Here is an 8,987-nt window from a genome sequence, read left to right as displayed (position 1 = left end):
CACCACCATAAGAACATATCATCAAAGCTATCAGCCCGAAGAAAAAAAAGCGCCCCACCACCACTGGGTGGGCTCGAACCTCCGACCTTTTCGTTAACAGCCGATCGCGCTAGCCAATTGCGCCACGGAGACAGTCCTGCTCCACTCTCACCACCGTCAGAACATTTCTTCAGAGCTATCAGCCCAAAGAAAAAAAAGCGCTGCACCACCACCAGGTGGGCTCGAACCTCCAACCTTACGGTTAACAGCCGATCGCGCTAGCCCATTGCGCCACGAAGACAGTCTTGCTCCACTCTCACCACCATCAGAACATATCTTCAAAGCTATCAGCGCAAAGAAAAAAGCAACACACCACTCCCGGGAGGGCTCGAAACTCCAACCTTTCGGTCAACAGCCGATCGCGCCAGCCCATTGCGCCACGGAGACAGTCTTGCTCCCTTCTCACCACCATCAAAACATAACTTCAAAGCTATCAGCCCAAAGAAAAAAAGCGCCATAGCACCACAGGGTGGGCTCGAACCTCCGACCTTTTGGTTAACAGCCGATCGCGCTAGCCAATTGCGCCATGGAGACAGTCCTGCTTCACTCTCACCACCATCAGAACATATCTTCAAAGCTATCAGCCCAAAGAAAAAAAAGCACCGCACCACCACCGGGTGGGCCAATTGCGCCACGGAGACAGTCCTGCTCCACTCTCACCACCATCAGAACATATCTTCAAAGCTATCAGCCCCCAGAAAAAAAGCGCCACACAACCACCGGGTAGGCTCGAACCTCCGACTTTTCGGTTAACCGCCGATCGCGCTAGCCAATTGCGCCACGGAGACAGTCCTGCTCCACTCTCACCACCATCAGAACATATCATCAAAGCTATCAGCCCGAAGAAAAAAAGCGCCACACCACCACTGGGTGGGCTCGAACCTCCAACTTTCCGGTTAACAGCCGATCAAGCTAGCCAATTGCGCCACGGAGACAGTCCTGCTCAACTCTCACCACCATCAGAACATATCTTCAAAGCTATCAGCCCACAGAAAAAAAAGCGCCGCACAACCACCGGGTAGGCTCGAACGTCCAACTTTTCGGTTAACAGCCGATCGCGCTAGCCAATTGCGCCACGGAGACAGACCTGCTCCACTCTCACCACCATAAGAACATATCATCAAAGCTATCAGCCCGAAGAAAAAAAGCGCCACACCACCACTGGGTGGGCTCGAACCTCCGACATTTTGGTTAACAGCCGATCGCGCTAGCCAATTGCGCCACGGAGACAGTCCTGCTCCTCTCTCACCACCATCAGAACATATTTTCAAAGCTATCAGCCCAAAGAAAAAAAAGCGCCGCACCACCACCGGGTGGGCTCGAACCTCCAACTTTCCGGTTAACAGCCGATCAAGCTAGCCAAATGCGCCACGGAGACAGTCCTGCTCCACTCTCACCACCATCAGAACATATCTTCAAAGCTATCAGCCCACAGAAAAAAAAGCGCCGCACAACCACCGGGTAGGCTCGAATCTCCAACTTTTCGGTTAACAGCCGATCGCGCTAGCCAATTGCGCTACGCAGACTGTCCTGCTCCACTCTCACCACCGTCAGAACATTTCTTCAGAGCTATCAGCCCAAAGAAAAAAAAGCGCTGCACCACCACCGGGTGGGCTCGAACCTCCAACTTTTCGCTTAACAGCCGATCACGCTAGCCAATTGCGCCACGGAGACAGTCCTGCTCCACTCTCACCACCATCAGAACATATCTTCAAAGCTATCAGCCCACAGAAAAAAAAGCGCCGCACAACCACCGGGTAGGCTCGAACCTCCGACTTTTCGGTTAACAGCCGATCGCGCTAGCCAATTGCGCCACGGAGACAGTCCTGCTCCACTCTCACCACCATAAGAACATATCTTCAAAGCTATCAGCCCAAAGAAAAAAAAAGCGCCGCACTACCACTGGGTGGGCTCGAACCTCCGACATTTTGGTTAACAGCCGATCGCGCTAGCCAATTGCGCCACGGAGACAGTCCTGCTCCTCTCTCACCACCATCAGAACATATTTTCAAAGCTATCAGCCCAAAGAAAAAAAAGCGCCGCACCACCACCGGGTGGGCTCGAACCTCCAACTTTCCGGTTAACAGCCGATCAAGCTAGCCAATTGCGCCACGGAGACAGTCCTGCTCCACTCTCACCACCATCAGAACATATCTTCAAAGCTATCAGCCCACAGAAAAAAAAGCGCCGCACAACCACCGGGTAGGCTCGAACCTCCGACTTTTCGGTTAACAGCCGATCGTGCAAGCCAATTTTGCCATGGAGACAGTCCTGCTCCACTCTCACCACCATCAGAACATATCTTCAAAGCTATCAGCCCAAAGAAAAAAAAGCGCCATACCACCACATGGTGGGCTCGAACCTCCGACCTTTTGGTTAACAGCCGATCGCGCTAGCCAATTGCGCCATGGAGACAGTCCTGCTCCACTCTCACCACCATCAGAACATATCTTCAAAGCTATCAGCCCAAAGAAAAAAAGCACCGCACCACCACCGGGTGGGCTCGAACCTCCAACTTTTCGCTTAACAGCCGATCACGCTAGCCAATTGCGCCACGGAGACAGTCCTGCTCCACTCTCACCACCATCAGAACATATCTTCAAAGCTATCAGCCCACAGAAAAAAAAGCGCCGCACAACCACCGGGTAGGCTCGAACCTCCGACTTTTCGGTTAACAGCCGATCGCGCTAGCCAATTGCGCCACGGAGACAGTCCTGCTCCACTCTCACCACCATAAGAACATATCTTCAAAGCTATCAGCCCAAAGAAAAAAAAAGCGCCGCACTACCACTGGGTGGGCTCGAACCTCCGACATTTTGGTTAACAGCCGATCGCGCTAGCCAATTGCGCCACGGAGACAGTCCTGCTCCTCTCTCACCACCATCAGAACATATTTTCAAAGCTATCAGCCCAAAGAAAAAAAAGCGCCGCACCACCACCGGGTGGGCTCGAACCTCCAACTTTCCGGTTAACAGCCGATCAAGCTAGCCAATTGCGCCACGGAGACAGTCCTGCTCCACTCTCACCACCATCAGAACATATCTTCAAAGCTATCAGCCCACAGAAAAAAAAGCGCCGCACAACCACCGGGTACGCTCGAACCTCCAACTTTTCGGTTAACAGCCGATCGCGCTAGCCAATTGCGCCACGGAGACAGACCTGCTCCACTCTCACCACCATAAGAACTTATCATCAAAGCTATCATCCCGAAGAAAAAAAGCGCCACACCACCACTGGGTGGGCTCGAACCTCCGACCTTTTCGTTAACAGCCGATCGCGCTAGCCAATTGCGCCACGGAGACAGTCCTGCTCCACTCTCACCACCATCAGAACATATTTTCAAAGCTATCAGCCCAAAGAAAAAAAAGCGCCGCACCACCACCGGGTGGGCTCGAACCTCGGACTTTCTGGTTAACAGCCGATCAAGCTAGCCAATTGCGCCATGGAGATAGTCCTGCTCCGCTCTCACCACCATCAGAACATATCTTCAAAGCTATCAGCGCAAAGAAAAAAAAGCGCCGCACTACCACTGGGTGGGCTCGAACCTCCGACATTTTGGTTAACAGCCGATCGCGCTAGCCAATTGCGCCACGGAGACAGTCCTGCTCCTCACTCACCACCATCAGAACATATTTTCAAAGCTATCAGCCCAAAGAAAAAAAAGCGCCGCACCACCACCGGGTGGGCTCGAACCTCCAACTTTCCGGTTAACAGCCGATCAAGCTAGCCAATTGCGCCACGGAGACAGTCCTGCTCCACTCTCACCACCATCAGAACATATCTTCAAAGCTATCAGCCCAAAGAAAAAAAAGCGCCGCACCACCACCGGGTGGGCTCGAACCTCAGACTTTCTGGTTAACAGCCGATCAAGCTAGCCAATTGCGCCACGGAGATAGTCCTGCTCCGCTCTCACCACCATCAGAACATATCTTCAAAGCTATCAGCGCAAAGAAAAAAAGCGCCGCACCACCACTGGGTGGGCTCGAACCTCCAACCTTTCGGTTAACAGCCGATCGCGCTAGCGAATTGCGCCATGGAGACAGTCGTGCTTCACTCTCACCACCATCAGAAAATATCTTCAAAGCTATCAGCGCAAAGAAAAAAGCAAAACACCACTCCCGGGAGGGCTCGAACCTCCAACTTTTCGGTTAACAGCCGATCGCGCTAGTTAATTGCGCCACGGAGACAGTCCTGCTCCACTCTCACCACCATCAGAACATATTTTCAAAGCTACCAGCCCAAAGAAAAAAAAGCGCCATACCACCACAGGGTGGGCTCGAACCTCCAACCTTTCGGTTAACAGCCGATCGCGCTAGCCAATTGCCCCACGGAGACAGTCGTGCTCCACTCTCACCACCGTCAGAATATTTCTTCAGAGCTATCACCCCAAAGAAAAAAAGCGCCGCACCACCACCGGTTGGGCTAGAACCTCCAACATTTCGGTTAACAGCCGATCGCGCTAGCCAATTGCGCCACGAAGACAGTCCTGCTCCACTCTCACCACCATCAGAACATATCTTCAAAGCTATTACCGCAAAGAAAAAAGCAACACACCACTCCCGGGAGAGCTCAAAACTCCAACCTTTCGGTTAATAGCCGATCGCGCTAGCCCATTGCGCCACGGAGACAGTCTTGCTCCACTCTCACCACCATCAGAACATATCTTCAAAGCTATCATCGCAAAGAAAAAAGCAACACACCACTCCCGGGAGGGCTCGAAAGTCCAACCTTTCGGTCAACAGCCGATCGCGCTAGCCCATTGCGCCACGGAGACAGTCTTGCTCATCTCTCACCACCATCAGATCATATCATCAAAGCTATCAGCCCAAAGAAAAAAAAGCACCGCACCACCACCGGGTGGGATCGAACCTCCAACTTTTCGGTTAACAGCCGATCGCGCTGGCCAATTGCGCCACGGAGACAGTCTTGCTCCCTTCTCACCACCATCAGAACATAACTTCAAAGCTATCAGCCCAAAGAAAAAAAAGCACCGCACCACCACCGTGTGGGCTCGAACCTCCAACCTTTTGGTTAACAGCCGATCGCGCTAGCGAATTGCGCCATGGAGACAGTCGTGCTTCACTCTCACCACCATCAGAAAATATCTTCAAAGCTATCAGCGCAAAAAAAAAAGCAAAACACCACTCCCGGGAGGGCTCGAACCTCCAACTTTTCGGTTAACAGCCGATCGCGCTAGTTAATTGCGCCACGGAGACAGTCCTGCTCCACTCTCACCACCATCAGAACATATTTTCAAAGCTATCAGCCCAAAGAAAAAAAAGCCGCACCACCACCGGGTGGGCTCGAACCTCAGACTTTCCGGTTAACAGCCGATCAAGCTAGCCAATTGCGCCACGGAGATAGTCCTGCTCCACTCTCACCACCATCAGAACATATCTTCAAAGCTATCAGCGCAAAGAAAAAAAAAGCGCCGCACCACCACTGGGTGGGCTCGAACCTCCAACCTTTCGGTTAACAGCCGATCGCGCTAGCCAATTGCGCCACGGAGACAGACCTGCTTCACTCTCACCACCATAAGAACATATCATCAAAGCTATCAGCCCGAAGAAAAAAAAGCGCCACACCACCACTGGGTGGGCTCGAACCTCCGACCTTTTCGTTAACAGCTGATCGCGCTAGCCAATTGCGCCACGGAGACAGTCCTGCTCCACTCTCACCACCGTCAGAACATTTCTTCAGAGCTATCAGCCCAAAGAAAAAAAAGCGCTGCACCACCACCGGGTGGGCTCGAACCTCCAACCTTACGGTTAACAGCCGATCGCGCTAGCCCATTGCGCCACGAAGACAGTCTTGCTCCACTCTCACCACCATAAGAACATATCTTCAAAGCTATCAGCCCAAAGAAAAAAAAGCGCCGCACTACCACTGGGTGGGCTCGAACCTCCGACATTTTGGTTAACAGCCGATCGCGCTAGCCAATTGCGCCACGGAGACAGTCCTGCTCCTCTCTCACCACCATCAGAACATATTTTCAAAGGTATCAGCCCAAAGAAAAAAAAGCGCCGCACCACCACCGGGTGGGCTCGAACCTCCAACTTTCCGGTTAACAGCCGATCAAGCTAGCCAAATGCGCCACGGAGACAGTCCTGCTCCACTCTCACCACCATCAGAACATATCTTCAAAGCTATCAGCCCACAGAAAAAAAAGCGCCGCACAACCACCGGGTAGGCTCGAATCTCCAACTTTTCGGTTAACAGCCGATCGCGCTAGCCAATTGCGCCACGGAGACAGACCTGCTTCACTCTCACCACCATAAGAACATATCATCAAAGCTATCAGCCCGAAGAAAAAAAAGCGCCCCACCACCACTGGGTGGGCTCGAACCTCCGACCTTTTCGTTAACAGCCGATCGCGCTAGCCAATTGCGCCACGGAGACAGTCCTGCTCCACTCTCACCACCGTCAGAACATTTCTTCAGAGCTATCAGCCCAAAGAAAAAAAAGCGCTGCACCACCACCAGGTGGGCTCGAACCTCCAACCTTACGGTTAACAGCCGATCGCGCTAGCCCATTGCGCCACGAAGACAGTCTTGCTCCACTCTCACCACCATCAGAACATATCTTCAAAGCTATCAGCGCAAAGAAAAAAGCAACACACCACTCCCGGGAGGGCTCGAAACTCCAACCTTTCGGTCAACAGCCGATCGCGCCAGCCCATTGCGCCACGGAGACAGTCTTGCTCCCTTCTCACCACCATCAAAACATAACTTCAAAGCTATCAGCCCAAAGAAAAAAAGCGCCATAGCACCACAGGGTGGGCTCGAACCTCCGACCTTTTGGTTAACAGCCGATCGCGCTAGCCAATTGCGCCATGGAGACAGTCCTGCTTCACTCTCACCACCATCAGAACATATCTTCAAAGCTATCAGCCCAAAGAAAAAAAAGCACCGCACCACCACCGGGTGGGCCAATTGCGCCACGGAGACAGTCCTGCTCCACTCTCACCACCATCAGAACATATCTTCAAAGCTATCAGCCCCCAGAAAAAAAGCGCCACACAACCACCGGGTAGGCTCGAACCTCCGACTTTTCGGTTAACCGCCGATCGCGCTAGCCAATTGCGCCACGGAGACAGTCCTGCTCCACTCTCACCACCATCAGAACATATCATCAAAGCTATCAGCCCGAAGAAAAAAAGCGCCACACCACCACTGGGTGGGCTCGAACCTCCAACTTTCCGGTTAACAGCCGATCAAGCTAGCCAATTGCGCCACGGAGACAGTCCTGCTCAACTCTCACCACCATCAGAACATATCTTCAAAGCTATCAGCCCACAGAAAAAAAAGCGCCGCACAACCACCGGGTAGGCTCGAACGTCCAACTTTTCGGTTAACAGCCGATCGCGCTAGCCAATTGCGCCACGGAGACAGACCTGCTCCACTCTCACCACCATAAGAACATATCATCAAAGCTATCAGCCCGAAGAAAAAAAGCGCCACACCACCACTGGGTGGGCTCGAACCTCCGACATTTTGGTTAACAGCCGATCGCGCTAGCCAATTGCGCCACGGAGACAGTCCTGCTCCTCTCTCACCACCATCAGAACATATTTTCAAAGCTATCAGCCCAAAGAAAAAAAAGCGCCGCACCACCACCGGGTGGGCTCGAACCTCCAACTTTCCGGTTAACAGCCGATCAAGCTAGCCAAATGCGCCACGGAGACAGTCCTGCTCCACTCTCACCACCATCAGAACATATCTTCAAAGCTATCAGCCCACAGAAAAAAAAGCGCCGCACAACCACCGGGTAGGCTCGAATCTCCAACTTTTCGGTTAACAGCCGATCGCGCTAGCCAATTGCGCTACGCAGACTGTCCTGCTCCACTCTCACCACCGTCAGAACATTTCTTCAGAGCTATCAGCCCAAAGAAAAAAAAGCGCTGCACCACCACCGGGTGGGCTCGAACCTCCAACCTTTCGGTTAACAGCCGATCGCGCTAGCCAATTGCCCCACGGAGACAGTCGTGCTCCACTCTCACCACCGTCAGAATATTTCTTCAGAGCTATCACCCCAAAGAAAAAAAAAGCGCCGCACCACCACCGGTTGGGCTAGAACCTCCAACATTTCGGTTAACAGCCGATCGCGCTAGCCAATTGCGCCACGAAGACAGTCCTGCTCCACTCTCACCACCATCAGAACATATTTTCAAAGCTATTACCGCAAAGAAAAAAGCAACACACCACTCCCGGGAGGGCTCAAAACTCCAACATTTCGGTTAATAGCCGATCAAGCTAGCCAAATGCGCCACGGAGACAGTCCTGCTCCACTCTCACCACCATAAGAACATATCTTCAAAGCTATCAGCCCAAAGAAAAAAAGCGCCGCACTACCACTGGGTGGGCTCGAACCTCCGACATTTTGGTTAACAGCCGATCGCGCTAGCCAATTGCGCCACGGAGACAGTCCTGCTCCACTCTCACCACCGTCAGAACATTTCTTCAGAGCTATCAGCCCAAAGAAAAAAAAGCACCGCACCACCACCGGGTGGGATCGAACCTCCAACTTTTCGGTTAACAGCCGATCGCGCTGGCCAATTGCGCCACGGAGACAGTCTTGCTCCCTTCTCACCACCATCAGAACATAACTTCAAAGCTATCAGCCCAAAGAAAAAAAAGCACCGCACCACCACCGTGTGGGCTCGAACCTCCAACCTTTTGGTTAACAGCCGATCGCGCTAGCGAATTGCGCCATGGAGACAGTCGTGCTTCACTCTCACCACCATCAGAAAATATCTTCAAAGCTATCAGCGCAAAGAAAAAAGCAAAACACCACTCCCGGGAGGGCTCGAACCTCCAACTTTTCGGTTAACAGCCGATCGCGCTAGTTAATTGCGCCACGGAGACAGTCCTGCTCCACTCTCACCACCATCAGAACATATTTTCAAAGCTATCAGCCCAAAGAAAAAAAAAGCCGCACCACCACCGGGT

This window comes from Rhipicephalus microplus, unplaced genomic scaffold (assembly GCF_043290135.1).
Source record: "Rhipicephalus microplus isolate Deutch F79 unplaced genomic scaffold, USDA_Rmic scaffold_14, whole genome shotgun sequence".
Lineage (NCBI taxonomy): Eukaryota > Metazoa > Arthropoda > Arachnida > Ixodida > Ixodidae > Rhipicephalus > Rhipicephalus microplus.
The sequence above is the reverse complement of the archived record's forward strand: the minus strand, read 5'-3'. Positions refer to the sequence as shown.